Source organism: Corapipo altera, unplaced genomic scaffold, assembly GCF_003945725.1.
Source record: "Corapipo altera isolate COAL_440 unplaced genomic scaffold, ASM394572v1 44, whole genome shotgun sequence".
Taxonomy (NCBI): domain Eukaryota; kingdom Metazoa; phylum Chordata; class Aves; order Passeriformes; family Pipridae; genus Corapipo; species Corapipo altera.
In genome coordinates, this window is record NW_020884880.1 from 2,587,859 (window position 1) to 2,610,308 (window position 22,450).

General features: G+C 38.0%; 1 protein-coding gene across 2 annotated transcripts in view; it reads right to left on the reverse strand.

Moving 5' to 3' along the window:
* Nucleotides 1-22,450, reverse strand: part of CALCR (calcitonin receptor) — a 160,845-nt gene that overhangs the window by 138,112 nt on the left and 283 nt on the right. The window contains exon 1 of one of the 2 annotated variants that reach the window (XM_027639418.1): nucleotides 22,367-22,428. The exons of the other annotated variant lie outside the window; for it this stretch is intronic. The gene's annotated coding sequence lies outside the window, so the exon portion shown is untranslated. Of the gene's footprint in view, nucleotides 1-22,366; nucleotides 22,429-22,450 lie in introns of those variants that run through there. 2 annotated transcript variants of the gene reach the window in all.

A 22,450-nucleotide genomic window follows, 5' to 3' on the forward strand; every position in this document is an offset into this window, starting at 1 on the left:
CAACTGCTTTTCCTCATTTGAAATTTGCAATTCAATGCAATCAATTTCACTTTGGTTAAACACTCTAATGTGCTCTAATAAAAACAGGCAATTGATATTCTAATTCTGTTGTATTGAAACTAGCACTGTATTATGAACACATATGACAAAATATAGCAAGCACCATGGCAGCTACTTAGAGGAAGATTCTTCTCCAGTTGTTTGTGTAAAATATAACACCAGCCTGCATGGCACTTTTAATTTCAAAAGGCTAGAAGGTACTTTACAAATTACACCTTCAAATAACAAATTATCTTAATTTCTGTCTACTATTTCTGAGATGCATCAGAGTAGTCTTCTAACACTTCACAGCAGTACCACATCATAATTTATAGACCACTTTAGCAAATATTTTTTATGCATGAAATCTTTCACTGGGACAGGATCTAGGACAGCAGAGAAGACCACAATTCACATTGATGCTGCATGGAGAAAGAATATATAGAGGTACGATGTAATTACAAGAGAAGGATTCTATGAGTTTTCAGAAAATCTTTTCTGAGAAAGTCATAAAAATAAAAACTTCCCCCCTTCTATTGACTGGATAAGAGGAAACCAGGGAGAAATGAAACATTTTCTGGTTTTGTTGCATGTTCCCTTGCTGGGAATTGGTTTTAGACAATAGTTATCACCAATAATCTCCTAAAGAAATAAACGAACAAAAACAGTAATGTCCTTAATTACCACTGATTAATAATCAGAATCTTATTTTTGACTGCTCTCTGTGTTTAGTTATCAAACATCCCTGCAATATTGGTTCTGTATTGGTTCTGATAAAGAGTACCATCTTAGGAACTACTCTTGTTGACTTACCAGAATGATTTCAACAATCTTGAAGTCTATAAACCCTTGAAATTTGATGAAACCAGATCAGATGTCAAATCAGGCCAATCAACCTTCTCAGGCTTGACCTGAGACACAATTTCATTAATAGAAGAGGCAATCCTGCTGCTAAGAACCCTGAAGAAACATGGAATACTACAATGTCCAAAGGAAAACTAGAAGAGAGTGTACCTATCACTTCATGCATTTGGATGAGTCCCTTGATTTGTGTGTTTGAAGCCTTTTCTTCAGAGAATCTAAAGCTCGACTCCCACTCTAATTTTCCAAACAAATTTTCTGATGCATACCTTTATCCTCAGAAACTATGAAAGCTCATGCAAACTTTAAACAGGAATAGATTTAGAGCTGGTTTTCTTGCTTTGGTTTTTTGGGGTTTTTGTTTGGGTTTTTTTGGGGGGCAGATCAGCATATTCAAGGCAACGGTTTCTGCATTACATTTTCAAATGCAAGCAGGATCACCTTCAGAAGGATCAACGGATTTGCATTGATGAAATATTACGGCACAATATTTCACAAGACACATAATTATTAGGCTTACTAATACTTACTAATAATACTTCTCTCCCTTACATGTGCTACCTACCAGCACTGATTTAATCGTTTTTTCTTCTGAATTAAGATCAGATCAATTACGTCACAGAAAGCCAAGCTTATTTGTGAATCAATTACTTCTTATGTGTGTTTTATGCTTTTATTTTTTAATCTTTCTTGATAAATGAGAAGCTATCAAATTTGGACAAACATTTTTACAGATCAGTTGGCAAGCAGGCAACAATAATAATACTGAAATATTTCCATAGAAATTAGCTCATTACCTGTCTGTTTGTGGTGAAAGAGTTTTAAATGGGTTTTGCGTATGTGTTGCCAATCTGGTAGGCAGAGATAGTTGCAGAAAATGTAGTTAATAGATAAACAAGGCAAAAAGTGTGGTCACAAAGCAGTTGCATTCTGAACTGCTCAGTTATTTTGTTAACTTTGACCTTGTCTAATTCCTGATTGATAAGTCAATAATGAAACAAATAATTCCTTCTCAGAATTATCCACTCTGGGTATGGGATAGAGTTGTTAAGAAGTTGCCGGACTTGCCATAACTGTGTTGGTCTTAGTGGTGACTTCAGCTGAAGGACAATTAGATCCTGAAGGTATGTCCAAATATCAGGTCAGGTATGTAAGCAGGAACCACACAGAGCATGCCTAAAACAAAAAGTGTGACAGACCCAAGTTGGTCTAGCTAGTAGTAATTATTAAATACCCAGACTGCTCACAATATGAAAATAAACATGCACTAACTCAAGAAATATTTGCCTCTTCAAACCAGGCATTGCTTTCAACTTCACCACAAATAACTCTCTTCTGTGAGTCAAGACCACACCATTTTCTGTAACAAGACAAAGCAACAGAAAGATGCTTCAAGTTACTAGGTTCAAAAGCAAAATACTGGGCAAAATATTGATTATAAAGCAGAAGCTACTAAACAAATGAAGTTTGCTTTCTTTTACAAGGTTTGAATTTTAAAGGATATAAAGCAGGACACAAACTTAGGGGATATTCACAAACAAACAAAAAAAGCCCCAAAACCAGTAAGCTACCACGTAGCCAAACAACAGTACAACAATACAACCACAGACCTATCTGGGAGATTACCAAATGCAGGTATGTTTCTAAAGAAATATTATCGTCAACCAAAAAGTATAAAAGGAAAAAAAACATTAAGTGAGAAAAAAACCTGGACTGCAGCCACAAAAGTCACTAAGGGCCTACACAGTTCTCTTTTTTGTAAGCTTATCCAGTGTAGTTATTTATTGCAACCCATTTCAAGACTCAATCTCCAGGATTTAGCTCTCTAAAGAGACATCTTCCCAACTTAAAGACCCATACCTATTCACCCATTCTCTTCTAACTTCATGAACATACATTTCCTTTCTGAATTCTTTTAAAAATTACTTTCAAACTTTCCAAGTACTTGCTCCAGTCTATCTTCTGGACCTTTTCTGTACTTGCCCCAGTCTATCTTCTGGATCTCTTCTGTATTTTCTCCTTTATATATTTGGATTTCTTTTGAATTCATGTTTTCTAGTATCTAATAAGTAAATCTCTGCCATGTCTTCTTTATTCATACTGGATAATGCTATGTCAAAAGCCTACTTGGCTCATCCTACTGTCTCTTTTCCTACTCTCTTGTCTCTCAGTTTTATTCACACTTCTGTTTTCAAAGTTGATCTATAAAAACTTTTCCTTCCTGATTAAAGTTCCTAATTTCACTCAATATCTGCTATAATTTCTTAATTAACTCTGTAACTATGTAATTAAACTTTGCCACATTTTCTGAAACATCTGTCAGGAAAAAAACGCTCCAAATAAACTTGTAGTATTACTGAATAGGTTGCTATTAACTACAGCCTATCATCCAACTAGCTCTGTTTCTATCAACATTGAGTACATCTTTCTCTTAGCTGGTACATCTTCTGTGATGGGAACAGTGTTTGAAGAGCCCGATAGTTGTTTCCAACTACTCTGAGACTGACAATAGCATAATTTAAAGAGACCGTAATTATACGTAGGGATAAAGGTTCCCCATAGAATCTGACATGATTAATTCTGCATTGAGGCATTCAGTAACTGTTCCTTCCTCAAACTGGACCTCAGTTCACTTAAATATGTGGGGAGTCCGTCCTGCACATTACTTATTGGCAAGTGATAAGAGTACATTTATTGGAAAGAAAAGAAAATTCCCTACATGGCCCTCCTCACATACCTGCTCAGCAGTGTTTGGCTCTGCACAGATCTCAGCTAGATCTAGGACCAAGCTGCAACACACAAAGATGTGAAACATCCCTGGGGGTTCCTTTGTCAGCACAGCTCTCCGTGCTTGCACATTAAGCTGTGACAGATGCAGTGACAAGGCTGCCGATTTGTTAAGCAATTGTCACAGAGCTCGAGTTATGATTACAGGCAGTCCTTGCTACCAGACACCTACTGCTTTAACATCAACAATGAAGATGAGTCACTAAAGCAACTTGGGAGCATCATTGAGCAAGTGCTGAGACAAATATCTTTGTCTGCTGTGATGGTGTATTCTGTGACATCTAAGAGAGCACTGCCCGGGGTCTTCTCTGCTTTATGATGTCTCTCTCCCCAGTGTCTATCTCAAATATTGAAACTCCATTCCTGCTGTAAGCTCAAAGGGAGAAGGAATTTTGCCCTTTCACTTTCCTCCAGTAGCCCGCCTATTTTAGAAGATTTTATCAGTCTATCCAAGCCCGAAACTTTATTAGGGTCTTTCCCCTGACCATGGTAATATAGATCCTCTGAGCTTTTTCCAAACAGCAGCAGCAGGTTTATAAATTGGCATGATTTATACACTGCCACTCACACTCTAAAGGTTGAGTATGATCCTATCATATGAATTTCAGTCTCGTACAACCTGGGAAAGTTATGGTTGGCAGCAGATAAACAGAGATGGTCTGTCTGCAGACTCAGGAAGATGACTTTGCAGTTGACATTTGGTTAGAAAATTATCCTTAAATTAAATTCATTTAACGTGGTACTGCTTTTTGACACTTGTACCAAAAAAAGTTTCACTATACTTTTGCTTTAAAAGGAATTTCCTAGCTCAGGAAATATTCTTTCACTTTATATATTTACCAGCAATAATTCACATTCTTTTTTTACTTTTGTCTTTTGAGGAGTTTTGTCTCTATAAAGAGAGATTGTCCCAGGCAAAGGAGACAAGGATGGAAGAAGTTATAGAGATGGACTGTTTAGTCTATATGTCAGAAGCACAACATGGAGCACACATGTTTAGAGAATATAAAAGCAGCTGTATGCCCCTTAAAACAACATCCTCAACACAATTTGGGATGAAACGTATATTCAGAACAAACCTTCACTTAAATAACAGAAGGAATGAAAATAGCTCAGTATCTCAACCTCACTTTTTTTAAACTTTACTTATTAGAGTGACCTGACAACCTGATGCAAATTGACTGGATAACTGATTTATTACAGTACTAGGACTTGGAGATACAATTTGATCCATTGCAAATAAGCAGAGAACAGTATGACATCTTTATCCTCACAGCAATTCACAAACTTCAGAGCAGTCAGCTGGAGAAAAATGCTTAAAAAAATCACAGTCTAAGCTCCATTTGATAAAGATCTGTCAATCCTATTCTGTGCAAAGAGGGATTTAGAACTAGTGAGACTTGTTCAGCTATCACGTATGTTTATTTCAGATTCTGTATTATTAGACAGTGGTTAAGACTTTTTTGCGTTGTTTCCAGCCACGATGAATTGCAGCAGACTTCTGCCACTCTTCTCCTCCAAGCAAGGTGAACCTGCAGGCAGACCAGGAGGTGGCTATTCAATTTGAAGAACAGCTGCTTGGAAACACTTTCTCAAGACATTGCCAGCTGCTCAGCATCCCGATCTACTACACACTTCTAAACACGCTAAATAGATTTATTTTCCACTTGCAGTCAGTTTGTGAATTATCTATGTGCTTTCAGAAGGGGCATTGCTTTAACTGAATGGATAGCTGGTACCTGATACTGATGTCCTGTGCCAAACACTAACAGCTTGAAGCACATGCCTATTCAAACTACATCCAATGACATCATCATTCATATGTGGAATTATGTGCAAACAGAGATGCAGAGACGGGTTTGTAATAACATAGACTTCTCCAGCTATCATAAGGATTGTTTCTTAGGAAGAAACAAATGGACAAATTTCAAAAATTAACAAGATGTAAAAGAGGCAAATTAAATGGAGATGATAAGATGTCACCATCTCAGACATCAATTGCTCAAATGTAAATATAATATCCTAATCACTGTGTTCCAAAAACAAGTATTTAATTTAGACCAGAGTCCTTATGTTAGAAACCACAGAAGAGATTTCAGTAGGTGCTGTGAATATGCAGGTCGTTGCAAACTCCCTCAGAAACTTGCTTTGAACCAATGAATGAAAATGCATTCTTTCTCTCTCTCTTCCCTTTCAATTCCCAAATACAGATTTTTATGAAGCTTGGGAAATGCCAAATTTGAGGTCTATGACTCAATGTCCTCACAACAATACACCTTCTGTGAGGCCAATTCTGTGATAATCCATTTAAATTCTGCAGGAAAAATACTTTAAAGTAAAAAAGCCAAAAGCCAACTGATACCAGCAGTGTTAAAAGGATGCCACCTACTGGGCACCTCATCAGCCTCCGGTAAGAGATCTGGGGAGGTAGGTGAAGTAATCTGAGAAAACTGAAAAAGTCTGCTTTGCAGGATAGTTCCATAAAACTTGGAATAATAATAATAATAATAATAATAATAATAATAATAATCATCATCACAACAACGATAATAATAATAATAATTATTATTATTATTATATCTCTGTGCTCCTTAAGCTAAGGATTTCCCAAAAACTCTACATTTTCTTTCTTTTCTGTCAGCTTTCTCATGCCTCCTTTTTTCTTTTGTAGTAGCAGCAGCAATAGACATGTTTCATAAGCATTTATTCTTTGTATTTTCCTATTAACTCTTCCCCTCATGGTGTCTATATTCCTGATGAGAAGGCTGCATTTTAACAATCTGTTCACCACTTTTCTCTGTGGTCCTCCTTGAGGCTAATAGGCACTGTCCAGGCTTCCCACTGAAAACAATTAAAATATGCAATATATGCACACAAAGGCAGAGATTCACATACATGCAGAGGTAAACACAAGGAAACATAATGGAATTAATATTGTGCTGTAGGAGAAAATTTGGCTGTGCTTTAGGCTCTGTTTCATATGGTGTCAAAAAGAAAAGTTAAAAAAGAGGTTTCAGCTTTGACTTTTATTTCTTAATTTTGCGAGACTATTTCAGCCCTGTTACTTGATTGTTTGGCCACTACATTCTGCTTCAACTATTGGGTCTCCTTTTTATTTACAATATTGCTTTCTGGAAGGAAACTGTCAGGCACATTTATGTCTAATATCCCTTCCATTTGTGGAGTGCAAAATACCAGAAAAATCTGGAGAATTGGAACAAGTTTATAAAGTCTCCAGGATTAAACACAGACCTTCAGAAAACTGTGTAGTTCTTGTGCAGTTCATTACAGAGGACTGACAAAACAGAGAGACGCTTTCTCATTTACCATTGTGACCAATTTATACTATTTTAGCAGAGTTAAAAGACTTTGAAACAAACATTTATACCTACCATCTCTAGATTCCTTTTTTACAAAGATTAATGCAGTGTAAAATTAATTATATAAGCAGACTGTCTTTGTGTTAGACCCTACTCACATTTTATTAGATCCTATTCTCATTTTCACTCTAGTCACTTTGCTACATTGACAGTACCAAGAGGTCTTCATATGAATCAACTTTTTTCAAGTAACAATTAAGGCTTTAATATAACAGCAGTATGATGTACAGTGGGTCACCGGGTTGGCTTACATAGTTTTAAAAGAAGTAACACTATGCCTACTGAAGGTATCCTCCTTTTTGTAACTGTAAGAAGTATTTGGTGCAGTAACTGATGTGGTAATAGCACAGATGTGCTTTTTATTCATCAATGCACAGTTTCTTCTCACCCAAACCAGAGTGAGCCTACTCACGTTGTTCTAACTGCCTGCTCCATGGGACCGTTATTATTTTTAACTATTTCACTCCTACTGTCATAGCACAATAATTTATGCTCAACCAGCACCTGGGTGTCAGCAAGTCAAGCCCACTCTTTAAATTCATGCTCACAGAGCTTTTGCGCCTGTGGCTGTCAAAAGGAACAACTGTATTACAGCATTGTGGCAGGACCAGCCATCACACTTGGGCCAAGTGTGAGAGTGGGTGTGTATGTGCCCACCTGAGAGCAGCACCGAGGCAGCCCGAGGCAGCAAGTGGAGATCAAGGCTGCAGTCTTTTGTGTTTGGTGCTACATCAGCCTGGTAACATCCCTTCTGGCCCCCACTGGCATCAGAGCAAGCCAGCATGGCTCGGAGCAGCACCGCTGCAACAGGCACATCCCTGTCCCACATGTCTGGTGGCCAGAAAAAGTTGAAAGAGTTGCTGGCATCTAGCTTCCCTTGATTACAGTTTCTGAGGCCAGCACACACAGCCTCCATGCTGGGAGTACCTAAGATCAGTCCAGTCTCCTCATTAGACACTGAGGAGATTAATTTTGTCATATATTTTTATTGTATTCTACCATTCTTCTTCTAGGCATAAAAAGACAGATGCTCTGATTCCAGTCTGCATAACCACTGACTTAAATGCATGAATTCAGGCTAGTGATTTAAGTAGTTATGACTTGTTTATGGAAATGCCATTATACACTGTTTCAAAATACCTGAATAAAGAGAGTTCTGCTCAAGGATAGCAGAAATTATGGGAATTAAAATGCAAAGGCAAGGGGTTTTTTTAATTATTAGCCAACCAGATTGGCTCTAAGCAGGATGGCAAAATAAGATCTGTAAGCAGCTGGGATAGGGACCTTGTTTCAGAGTGACAGGAATTTGCATCATGGACACAGACAATAAGAGTGTATGTCCTAGCTACAGAAACTCCTAATTCTACCTAAATAAACAACGTAGATAGATATTCTTTTTCCTCCTCTTAGGAAAAGTCACATCACACAACTTACTTGTACAGTACTTTGAGAAGTACTACATTTTTCCTGTCCATATGGCAGTGCTTCTTACTTGCTATATTTGCCTAAAAAGGTTAAGTTCACTTAGGATGATAATACTACGGAAAACAGTTTGTGAAATGCTGCTTTAATAAAATTATAAGAAAAGATCAAAATCACCAACTTTTAAGAACATCAAATCCACCTTCTCAACCTTTCCACCCTCATGCTTTGACTATACCCAAGGATTTCAGATACCCTGCTGAAATATTGAAGAGAATTAAGAAGGAAGAAATTACTCAGGAATAACAGTGTGCAAATTAAGCAGGAGGAGAAAGAGGAAAGACAGTTTTCAACTAGATCCCTCTCTCAAATAGTGGTCTCCAAAAGTCTCCCTCCTTTTTTTTTACTATTATCTGGGAGTTCTATCATACATAATCCTATTGCTTTGGAATTCAGCAGATTTTGAGGAAGTCTAGAGGTGTCTTAAGTACGGTAAACAAGTATCTTCAATATTTGACAGTATCCCACATTCTAACTAGTTTGAATAGCAGATCACATTTTCTATTAGTTCCTGTCACAGAAGAAACTACTCCTGACACGCTCCAGTCTCATGCCCTAGCACTACTTAATTTCTCTTGCAGTGTGTAGAATCTGCTCTTTAAAAAATACCTTAAAAGGAATCAAAGTATGAAGAACAGAGTTGTACCTCCTTTATAAGGCTAATGGTAATGATTCACAGAGAAAATGCAAGTTCTTAATGGACTAGTATTAAATCTGAACATTAACAGACTCTCTCTCATACTGCCACCTTCTTTAAGACTGATGAGTTTAACTATTCAGTGGCATTGAGATCACTTCAATATTGGCTCTCAACAGTATTCTAACTATAACTCCTTTAGCTTTCTGAAAATCTTTTGCAGTCTAAAGCTTTTAAATTTCTGCATTGTTTTCACTTTCCACCTCTGCTTTTACTAATGGATGAAATTTTTAGCAAAAATTCTGTGTTCAATGATGTTAAAAGGTCTTCTAAAGAAACACATATGGTTCGTTCCTGTGTTTGTATATCACTGGTGTCCTTATGTCATATATGGTCTCCTGGAATCATATTAATAAAACCAAATTCATGTAATAAAGTCAGATGATTAAAGACTCTCCAGATTATAAAGGTAACTCTGAAATTAGAAGGCACTCGGACAACCTTTATCAGCCTTCTTCTTGGGGACAGGTACTACAATTTTAAATGCTTGTCCTCACACTTCTTTTCTCATTGGAATCCTTCTTCAAGGGGTTTTAAAGGATGAACAGTGCCCATTGAATCAAAATTTATTCAATACTTTATCACTGGTATTCAGTGGATTTCATTTATTGTACATACATAAAACTCTGCATGGTAGACAGATTTATTCATTTCTTTACAAGGCTTTTTCCTTGGGGCTCATTACTGCAGTATAAATGCTTCACTGACAAATAACTAACCTCCAAACTACTGCTGTTTGGTGAGAGATAGCATTATCGGGATTCCACAGATGAGGAGCCCGTGCTGCATTGATGGGTTGGCAACCTTTTCCTTAATCAAAGACTTCTAAAACTTACTATCTGCTTTCAGTAGCTCAGCATATTATACACAGGAAGGATGAAGAAGCACTAAGACATGGAATGAAAAATGTTGAAAAGACAGCTGACAGTGTATTGTTTTCATAAATGTTGCCATGTATATCACTATTGCAATGTCCCCAGCTCATGCAACACATCCTATAGAGATCATTCCCATAGAATGTTGCCTTTTATTTCAAGGTAAACTGTATCCATATTTTCTAAAATTCCTAGGCCATTTTTGGATTGCACATAAAAATCTGTTCCTCCTTCAAGTTCTTGCAGAGGTGACATAATTTCTGCTATTTAGCAGGTAAGTTGCTGACCCTACTCTGAGTTTCAATTCCTCTGAGGAGATCAGTGCTTTCACCCCTTTTCCTTTCTTCCATTTGTGGATATGCTTGGATGCCTCCTTTCAAGACCACAGTAATTCCCTGAGTCATAGAAAAAATAGACTGTAAAGGGCCTCTAGAGATAACCTAGTAAACCCTCTGCTCAAAGTAGGGCTAACTTCAAAGTTAGATCTGCTTATTCAGGGTCATATCCAAGCCAGTTTGCATTTCTCCAAGGATGGAAATTTCACAGCCTCTCTGGGCAATCTGTTCCAGTGCTCAACTGTTATCATTCATCTGCTTGCTAATGATTTGGATCTGACTGTGATTTAGAAATGTCCCTGATATCATGTGACTAACGCTATCAGGTTTTAGTGGCATTCACTCTGGTAAGAGTGTGAGACATTCTGCTATTTCAAGACCTTTCTTCTTCGATATATCTTGTGCAGATAATTCACCAGCAGGCTTTTCTGAAACACTGCCTTCTGGATAAAGTGTTGGAAGGCACTAATTAGCTCCTCTCCTTGTCCTATCTGACTTTCTGGTACCAAACTATGCATCTAACATAATGAATATGGTTGTTAGAGAGGGCCTGGAAGTGATGACATTTAGCATGAGTGGGTTGTTTTGTTCCTGTCTCATCGCACGATTGTTCTTGTGTTGATTTGTTCCTGACTCATTGCTCCTAAAGATCTTGAATATCGATGCACACATGGAATACCCTATCATTTTTCTTCTCTACTGCCATCATCAAGTAAGCATTTCCAATGGCTTCTTCATTTTTCTAATTAATGTCTTTATTGCCAAAGGGTTTGCAGTGGAAATAGCTATCACAGTGCAATATGCAGTTCTAGTACTGCCTTGTAGGTAGATTCTACAGCAAGCACTTGACATCCTCTGTCTTCAAACAGACACATAAACGTACGCTTGACAGGTTTGCTATTCTTTTCCAGTATTCACTATTTTTAATGTATTTATCAAATTAATGAATAGCTAAACTTTACATCCAAAATTATTTCTGCAGGAATGTCTATTATAGAGATATCTGGACACTTACCTGTATCCATGGACTTTTATCCACACAGAATAAATGTTCTTGTATCCTACTAGCCTCGTTCTGTGCCAGAGATTCAACTCTTTCTGAAGTCAGTCCCAAAAACTTGTACCCCAGTACTAATGCTTGTTTTTATGGCTACTTCTTCCTAATTTATTTGAAAATATGTATGGCTCACCACTATAAATCTCCTTTTTTTTTTTTTTTAACAGTAACATTGCTGCTGGCTGCTTTCCCCAGAGACCTTTTTCAGCTGCACACTCCTTGGCTTTGATCTTCTCAGTTTGCTTTGCAGTATTTAAAATATATCTTCTTGAACACCTGTTTTTCATTTTGCATTTTATGATACTTCAATGCTCACTGGTAATTTGCTCAGTTTGTGGCTATGGAGCATGCTTCTGAAGTGAACTGTTGTTGATGCTTCTCTCTGGGACCATGCACACTGAGTAACTGCTGACCCACATTTTATCATCTACATGTCATCACCATTACTGACGTGTCCTCTCATCTGATCTGTATCTTTCGTGCTCTAGCTATTCTAGTGGTATTCTAGGATGTTCAAGTGTCCTCCACTTACATACTTTTATTTCATTCTTACCTCTCCTACTGGAAGTCTCCAGCACCACACTTCTCCTCCGCAAAAAGAATCTTTTTATAATCAGTTTCAGCTGGCTCATTCACTCACACCAAAGGACTCAGTAGGTCCTCAGCTTTCCTAAGATTTCTCTCTGAAACCATACACTTCAAATCGCTCCAGCAGTCTATTCACATTTCTTCTGTCGGCTTCACAACTTTTTGCTTCTTCTCATATCTCTGTACAAAAGAACATGAGAAACAGAGGATCTTCCTCTTTCTTTGCCTGAAGTCCAGCAAAAAAACTGATTCCACCAACGAAACCTGTGCATTAAATGAAGCTTTCTTCTTTCAGGTCTACACTTCTTGCCTTCCTCTGTATGAGGAACATAAAATTTTCTCCAGATTCTATCTGTGAACTTGGTTTAGTTTACCATAAAGTTAATATATGAGTTATCAGTTAATGGTAACAGACATAGATAACAGTATGCAAGTTCTGCTCACACACTGAATGCCATGAACTAAACAGAATTGCTTAAATTAACTAGCTTTTCAGATAGCCTCTGTATCCTACCCTCTAAAGCTCAACACAATAAACCCATGAAGAATAAACACCACTGTCTTAAGATCATTACACCAGTGTATTACAATGGTGAAAATGGCTCACAAAAGAGACTAGAACCTTTAAAGTCTGCTACAAAAGTTCAGCAGGGCTGAAATGGTCACAGCACTGGCAGGTTGACATCCTACATGTTTCAGTCCTGAAGGAAAATAAAACCTCATCAGAAATCTTCACAGAGTGTGCTGATAGCACAATACTGGTGAGACTCTGGCAGGTCATGTACAACTGGCACATTGTCAAGGGTACTGCCCTGATCTTCTCCTTTATGAACTTTCTTCTGTTCAACTCCTGCCTCCTCCCAGACATTAGCTGTTTCTTCTCACCTATTTCTACTCTTCATTCTTTCAGTACCGTTCACAATTCCTAGTCAGACCTAGCTCCTACCAAGCTTTCTGCCACTGCAGTTCCAATCTCTTTCCCTGACCTTTAGTTTCTTCCCTTCTTAACTATCTCATTTTCCTGACTTCAAGACTCCAGTATATTTAGTGGGGAAGGGAGGGAGGGAATTCCGTCTCTTCCAATGCATCTTCCTCCTAATGTGCTGTTCTGCCAGTTCCTACCCTAACGAGCCTCTAAACACCTCTTTCTGGAAATGTCAGTGGTTTTCAGTTATCAGTTTGTCCCTCAGCATCTAACTTATTGCACAAGTTTGTCCTTCTCAAATGACTCCTGCTCCAAATCCACAGTTCACTGGCCCTCAGTAGTAACTCCTAATTCCAGTTCCAGTATCCCTCTTCCATGTCTGAAACCATTTCCAGTTTCCCACATTCCACACTGTTTATACCTCTTCCTGCTCTTCCTTTGTACTTTAGGCTTGTTCTATGTGCTCTCACATAGGTAGCACAAACTGGCTTATAATACCACCTCAAACTGCAACTGCAGACGAAAACTCTAGAAGATTCAGGCTATACATGTGTGGGTGTGTTCTTACACAAATGGTAGAAGGTTCAACCTTGACTCAGAAGCCATTTACTGCCAAGTCCATTTTCCACCACATGGTAGCACAAGAACTTCTCAGAGAAAAAGAGTGACCAGAACTTGCAAACATAAGCAAAGCAATATATCCTGCACTGGAGCAGATTTTCAGCAACCATGAAAATTATATGGCTAAAACTTTTCAAATAAATTCAATAGATTGAAGGTAGAGACAGGGTTGTGGTGGTTTGTTTGTTTGTTTGTTTTTAATAAGTATGCACTGTGAATAGGGCTGTATTCTCTCCCAGTATCTCCTCCAGGCTGTTGTATCCTTGTCCATCCAAACTATGTCCATTGTTGAGTACAAGACACTCAGTATATTATGGTGCAATTTAAAAAATTGAAATAGTATTTAATAGCAATAAAATATTTTTATACATAAATGAAATTTTGCTCACTTCCACAAGTATTTTTATAATGATAGTTAAAATCTGGATTTCATTTTTTAAAATCCTGTAATTCATTAATATCTTTTCTTTTCACTTGAAAATATTTGAAGATTTTCAACAGAAAAATAAGTTCTGAAATACAATTTTTTAAATTCTATACTGGAGTAATTGGCATAACTAACTGTCTTTAAATGTTACAGCCATGTGATTTCTCCATATGAAACTACACGTCAGTGGAAAACCATAATTCATCACTTCAAGAAACCTCCTATGAAACATATTCTTTCATGTGATATATGTCATGTCTGTAACATTTGATTATAGTAAATAATATGCTGACCATATGTTGCAAGGTATTTACATAAGTAGATAAATTATAGGCCTTCATACTAATAAAATACTGTCCTAATATTTTGCGAGAGAATGAAGACACTTTCAGATAATAGCTGAGGTTCCAGAGGACTCTTTCTGCGTACAGTGCATACACATACCTCCTTCTGGCTTAACCACACACATTTCTCATGCACTGCAGATCAGTAAATCTAATTTCTTTTCCTCTTATTAATGGGGAGGCTGGTAGTTTAAATGAAAAGATTTTTGTAATTTCTGTCACTGTGCAGGCAACTCAGCTACAGCAATGACAAAATACTGGAGTGGGCTTGGATTTTTAGTATGCATGTAAATCTCAGATGTGAATTATTTTGAGCAGCAGATGAAAGAGAAATGATACAGTTACCCAGTGAGTACCTACAGATTTTTCCAGTGATGACCTCTGATTACAGCAGGCATTTCACGGAATAAACACATTTCCTTAAAAACACTGCAGATCTGATTGGCAATAAAGTCAGCAGGCATTTAAACACTTATAAATCCAAACTTACATCTTTTCTTTTCAGTGCTGAAATTACTTCAGTCTTTAGGAAGCATATACTAGGAAATACCATGAGATAATAAAAACAAAAAATGCAATAAAAACCAGCTGAGTAGAAAATATTGGGTCTGCTTTATCTGTGAGAACATATGGTAATAATGATTATTATTTATTACTTGATCCTGCTTCAACCCAAAATGTACTTGGCAACATTTGAACACAGAGGAAAACATTGTATTGTAACACAAACAGCTGAAGGGCTTAAAAGAGTCAAGCCCTTCAGCAGTCTGTAGTAGTAGAAGTGGCCTCAGAAAATTAAAGGAAGTCTCCACTCACACAGTTTGTTCCCTATAACCAACTTTTTCTCAAGACCAGGGCTTAAAGGATTTGCTTAATTCCAAGCACTACAGCTCTGCACAGTCAGGAGCCCATGATCAGGTATCTACGGGTTAGTCTTTCAGTTTCTCAACATTCTTAAATACTCTGAAGCAAAGCCAAAAACTTACCAGAGATGCTCCAAATTGGTCAGACTAAACTACCCTTTGAACTAGCCTCACATGAATCCTGTTTGCTATTTTCTTTTTTTAGAAACAGAGTTCCTGCAAGAGTTGCAATATAAAACATTATGATTCAATAATCTACTCAAACACCTGTATAAACAACCAAACCAGTATCAGTGATCTGCCTTATCAATATATTGTATATGCAAAATTAAACACTGGAATGTAAATGAAATTTCCCCTGCTAAAATATATGTAAGTGGAAGACAGTGCTGTCTATTACTTAATTAGGCATTTTGTAGCATAACTTTCCAGAAGTTCATCTCTACCACTAAATGTTCATGTGGATATAGCATTCAAAGCATCTTTTTTCTGAATTCTCTGTTTTCTGCCAAATATTCTTTAAATTTTGTGTTAATTGATGCAATTTCTGCATCCCATACCTTCAGTCTTCCTAGTGTTTCTGTCCCAGCAGCAGCAGCACAGCTGAGGATAACAGCAGCAAACCTACTGTTCCCTTCAGTATTGTTTTGGAGACAAAACAAAATGAGGATCTCATTAGGAGCTGGACTGACTGGTGAGAACAGAAGTTCTTATCAGGAGAGATCCAAATTTTAGTCATATGAGGAAACTCATCAGTCTTAGGTACCTTTCTCTACCAAAACTGAGAAACTTTAGGAAGTTTCTCTACGCAATCTAAGTAATGAAGGTGTAAGCATCCTGTCTCCTGTCCCTCGATATTTAAGGCTAGAGGAGATTGCATGCAGCTTGTTTAGAAGTATGAAATGCTCAACCTATTTCAGGCTGCTAGTATAGTCTGGAGAGAGATTATCGTGACAATGTAATGACCATCTAGTATCTTTTGATGTTTATTTTACTCCCCTGGAAGAGAGATGACAGCTCATAACATTGAAAGAGCTGTAACTTTATGGGACAGCACTCATACCTCTTCTGTGAGGAATCATACTTATCCATTAAAAGATGCTTACCATCGGATGTTGTCTGACATATGGCAAATTACACCACCATGTTTCAACAATGAAAAGGGAGTGCAATGTAAGACAGGGGCCCAGTGATGAAGCATCTGCACAGCCACAGGTCACTAAGACTACAGCACACAGGCTACACTAAGGCTACTGAGGCTACAGCTAACTAAGATGTGAATAGAGACAAATATCAAGAAAGAAAGTTGGATGAAATCACATGATGATAGCTCTGCTCAAGAAGTTTAGGTTGTGCAACATAAAGTGAGACACAAACAAGTTCAGTACTGAAGGCAGTGTAGAGTATCACCAGTTTGGCGCTGCACCATACTGCAGGTAAATTTAAAAAAGAAAAATTTCCTGTAGCGTTCATGTTACTTCTTCATAGATCACAAGCCCCATCCAACTTGGCCTTGAACATTTCCATGGACCAATCACAACTTCTCTGGGCAATCTGTTCTAGTGTCTCACCACTCTCGTCATAAAAAGTTTCTTCCTGTTATTCAGTCTAAACTTGTCCTCTTTCAGTTTGAAGTCATTACCTCTTGTCCTATAACTATATGCCCTTGTAAAATGCCCCTCTCCAGCCTTCTTGTAAGTCTATTTTAGGTACTGTAAGACTGGAAGATCTCCCTGGAGCTTTCTTTTTTTCCAGGTTGAACAGCTCCAGCTCTCTCAGCCTGTCTTCATAGGAGAGGTGCTCCAGCTCTCTGATCATCTTCATGTCCCTCATCTGGAACTACTCCAACAGCTTCATGTCCTTCTTAACTAGGTGGTCCCAAAGCTGGATGCGGCACTCCAGGTGGTGTCCCACAAGAGCAGAGCAGAGGGGTAGAATCAGCTCCCTTGACCTGCTGGTCACGTTTCTTTCTATGCAGTCCAGGACATGACTGGCTTTCTGGGCTGCAAGAGCACATCACCACCTCATGCTGAGCTTTTCTCCAACCAATTCTATGATTCACTTGAATCATGACAGTTTGATTTGCTACAGATAACTGCTCTGGCACACACAACTTGTAGGGAAGATCAAGATACAAACGAAATACAACTGTAGAGCTACCTGTGATTTTTCTAAGGGGTTAACATTCATTACTGATATCAGCTGGTGGGAAATCAAGACTAACAGAAATGGAGTCATCCATCTGCATACATCACAGGTGAGATGCTACAGTCACTTGATCATTCTCATGTTAGAGGCATGCCTCAGTGCTGCCGGAGAGAAACAGAAATGGCTAATTCGCTCTATGAATTTATTCAGTCTTTGATTACCTTTCTCTCACTTCCATTGAGGTCTAAACAGTGCCGTGGATTACAGCATTTTTTGTTATGTGAGCACTGAAAACTAAGTAAATATTTCACTATTAAAAAACCACAAGCAGAAAATTTAGTTGACCTTTTAAGGGACACTGTGCCAAATGTGGAGTCTCATTCCAGTCACTAACAAAAAGGTAAAACAGAAGTTTAGTTTGTTTTTCTTTTACAAGTATATCTCAGCATAATCTTAATCATGGAGCCTTGACATATTTAGAATGGCAACATTTTGTTTTCAGAAGCATTCAGTATATTTAAAAGAGATATTCTTAACTGTCAGCTTAATTCTGAGAAGGCAACTGTGAAGATAAGACACAATTCATCTTGACTCAAGCAACCTCCAGATACGTCTGTAAATTCACTTGGCATTGCCTGTAGATGTGTTTGATTCTAGGACAAACCATCAGAATAAAAATCTTCTTTTCTAATTGTCAAGGGGTAATTCAGCACTTCATAGAGCACCCAGGAAGAGAAAGGCATTTCAAACACCTCCTTTTGAATAATAGCAATTTTCTAACCCCCTGCTTTAGCTTTACCTCAAGATAATGAGGACATCACAAACTAAACATGTCAAAGCCACCCAAAAGTTTACATCATATCTTTACTACTCCTTTAAAGTACATACCACTAGAGCTACCATGAATAAAATATTGTGAAATCATAGATTCAAAAACACTGCAGAATTTACTGAACATATTATTCATCTAACCATTGGTAATAGTTAACATTATTGATCAAAAGCCACAGGCTAAGGGATTTGGTTCTTATATACACTGCTGAATATGACCAAGCAGGAAATTATTTGCTAAACAGTGTCACAGGAAACTGTAACACTGAAAATGTGACATATGAAACTGAAAAGCATGCTTATTTCCAAAACCACTACTAAAAGTGTGGTGTAAACAGCCAATTCTGCCAAATTTGTGTCAAGTCTTTTATATTATAAATGATAAAAAAAAGCCAAGGTTCAGATGCTACTCCACGTCACCTTCACTGAACCCCACATGATTACCATGCTAAAAACCAGGAGTACAGCTATCATGTTGAGGTGCAGCAGATAAGATGCACTTCTATGAACTGCATTTCTCAGTTTGTTTTGTGTACAGCATGTATAGGTAAGAACACCAGTACTGTACCATCAGTCCATCTTCCGGACCCAGAAGTCTTCGTCCCTGCAGGTTCCCTGGGTCTCTGGTGCACAGGTTAAGCCGGTCCTTGCAGTAAACCAACTTTCAGGACTACAGTTCAGTATGTGACTTGAACAGTACTAGTTCACCTGTCTACCATATGATCCTAATTCAGAAGGCATTTAGGGGACCATGGAAAAACACATGGCAGCATACCTCTGGTGTCCTTTATATCTACTCTTGCTCCAAGTATTATTCCCTATCAACTATGGTCAATGACTCCACTTTCTTCTTGTGGCTGAACATCAAAATTTCTTGTTCTTCCTTGTTTTAATGGTAAATCTTTGCATACATCCACACAAAGCAGCACAATCAGTCAAATGGAGCTCACTACTAGAGGTAACTACCACCTCCAGATCCTTCCCACTGAGGATTCATATCCTTAAATGAGGGTCACCTCAAAAGCATGGAGCCAACTGAACAGCTCATAGGCTCACTGGTAAGGCAAGACTATATCCTTGGTTTGTTCAGCAGATGCCCTGAAGAAAGAATCCTGCAGTATCTGGGTACTATCTTGATTAAAAAGGTGTCCAGCTGAAACATGCCCATAACTTCAACACTTAACACAAGGCATGCATTTTCCAGTTGTAATTTCCAGGTGACTACCAAGACCAGTGTTATTGGCAGTGCTCCTTATTGACTGAGATGTGGCCAATTATCTCTTCCATTGTTATCTTGTACTAGGTAGTTCTTCATGTGAGCAATTCAGTGTGGCTCTCCACTTAAGTCACTAGTAATTCACTCCACTGAAGTGACTGAAAGCAATGTCAAATGGAAAATGGGTATAAGACCAAAAACCAAAGACCAAAAGACTACCTATACTGCAAATTTTTCAAGGGAGTGAATTTTACTCTGTACATGTAGTTGTAGGTAGGGACCTGACTGGATGCCACTCTAACAATGGTAGAGAGGGCTCAGCACATAATAAGATCACTCGTGAAAGGCCTACAATCTGTGTTAGCATTAATGAGACTTTCAGTATTGACTTCAATGGCAATAGTTAGGACCCAAACATCAATTACCAGAAATAAAACAAAACTGAGTTTACCAGCTTATTAACATGTAGTCACTTTCAACCCCAAATTTCATGGTATTTGCCAGCATAACTTTGTCAAGTGTAGTTCAATTATTTAGTTGCTTATTTTCCCAAAACCTCTATTTGCATGCATGATTTTTAAAACAAATATAGAAAGAGTTCCTGAAAAATCATTACATAGAAGAACTCAAGTCATGATATGCTCTTTCTTCTACCACTTCACTTACCCAAAACTAGTAGAAATTATTTGCAGCTATGTTGGTCATGCCAACATTATTATATAACAGGACTTGCATATAGCTTCTTACAGGTCTACAGATACAGATTTAAAATTAACTGGCTAGGTTTTAAGCATTGTTCCACTTTACTTTGATCTGGAAGAGAGCTAGAATAAAAACAATTCAGCAAACATTCTGTAGAAAATTGTTTTCATTTTTAATGAAAATTCTCAACTTCTTCAAATGCTTTTCAAAACCATTCAGCTGTAGACATGAAAAAAAAAGTTTACTAAACTCGACTCAGTTCAGTTTATTAAGCAAAACCTTGTGAATATATTATTCAGTAATATTTCAACAAGGTTTTTAGAAAAGATGCTTCTTTTCTTTCATCTCCCAATAAAGCTTACAACCTGCAGAGAACTAAATTGTAACATGATTTGTTTGCTGACATTTTTATAGTACGTCAAATATTTAGCAGTTTACTTGTAAACTTCTTTGACACAAACAAGGTAATCAATAACATTCCCTCATACTGTCTGAATACCTCTGTTAAAATACAGTACATATTCAAACTTCAATCCAACTTATGATCCATTCTAATGAAACAAAAATCAGAGTATAAGACAAATCTGGACTGTCTACTCCCCTTGAAAGCACAATACAGTTTATCCTATAGAGTTTTTTAACAAGTATTAAAACCATGATTCTAAAGCAGTACTGTATAGAGTTGCTAGAAGTGCCATTACCAGTCAAATTGAAACATTGCCACTTGAATTTCTAACTTAAGTTGGCTGTCACTCACAATAAATGATAATGAAGACCTACAGTGAAGCCCACTCTTTGGAGAGGTTAACTGGGATTTTGCCATTGATCTTAACAGGACCAACATCTACTCAAGATTTATAAAGTTAGAATACTTCACTACATGCCAGTAGGTAGAGAAACACAGAATTTCAGTTAATTTAGAATTATTTCATGTCAACTAGCATAAGACAGCTATAGCAAGCATCGGAGCAGCAGCTTAGCAGAAGTTGCCTACTGGTAAAGGTTTTTGTATGTCTGAAGAAATTAAAGGAAGTATTATCTCTCCTGAATTTAATGTATCTGCTTGACAATTATGCCTAGGATTTTGAGTGGTGAATTAAATTCCCTCTTCAGCTCAAAATCACCTGCAGTTTGAGCTGCTGGTAGCAAAGAAATGTTATCCTTGTCAGCCTTGAAGCACTCAGCCCTAGAGCAGCATAGGGCCCCTTCCACTGACCGAACACAAATGTTCTCCCCCAAATATCACCCTTTAATAACTGAAGGGGAAAAGGAGTAGAAGCAAGACCTTGATTTCATTCAGTGTCTATAAAAAAGCAAAGGCATTTTAATGTGATGTCTTGATTAATTCATTCTAAGCTCCCTTTAGCCAGACTACTTAACTCTAAAGTGCACAGTCCTGGAAAGAATATCACACGCTGTATTACCCTTAAGAAGTTCAAGTGTATGTAAAAGTCAGTGTATGTAAAAAGCTGGCAGGAAGGCAAGTGTTAGATATTGACAATATTGACTTCAAGAGGTCTTGGAATACACATCTTTCTATTTACTCTTTTTATGAATGATTTTTTCATTCATTATTTTGGTCACAATTGACATTCTGTAACTAAAATAAACCAGAAGTTTTTCTCTTTTCTTTCGGATTGTCAACTACATTAACCTTGTCAAGAAACCCACAAGAATAAAATCAATATAGCAATTTAAAGACAAAATTGGCAGGCATTATATTGTACTTGGACACATCCAGTAAATAGCCTCATACATCAAACTACCGTCATCAATAGCAATATTCTGAAACCTACTAATGTTGTTTATTACATTTGCGGTGTGAAATGCCAAAGTAAGTACAGATATCGGTCCAGTAGATGAAAAATAACACGGAAACAATATCTCACATGCTTGAGAAGCACGGACTAGTGACTCAGGTGTCATTTAAACGCCCCGTACTTCCAGCACGGAGAGCGGCTGCTCTCTATAAGCGATACGGTACCAGCAGCGACCTGTTCGCCTATGCAGAAGCCGCAGCGGGAACTCCGGGATCCACCGCGCCCCATCCCCGCGCCCCGACGGCCAGCTCCGGGCAGCGCCGTCCGTCCTGTGCCCCTTCCCCGAGTTGGCACCGCACACGCCGCCGCTGCAGGTCGGAGCTCCTACAACCCACTCCCTCTTTCCCCCCTATTTCTGGCTGCCCTACCAGCCGGGGTGTGACTCCTCCGGCATCCCCCTCTCCGCCGCTCGCTGGACCCTCGCGGCTCTCCCGCCCCGCGGCCGCTCTCCC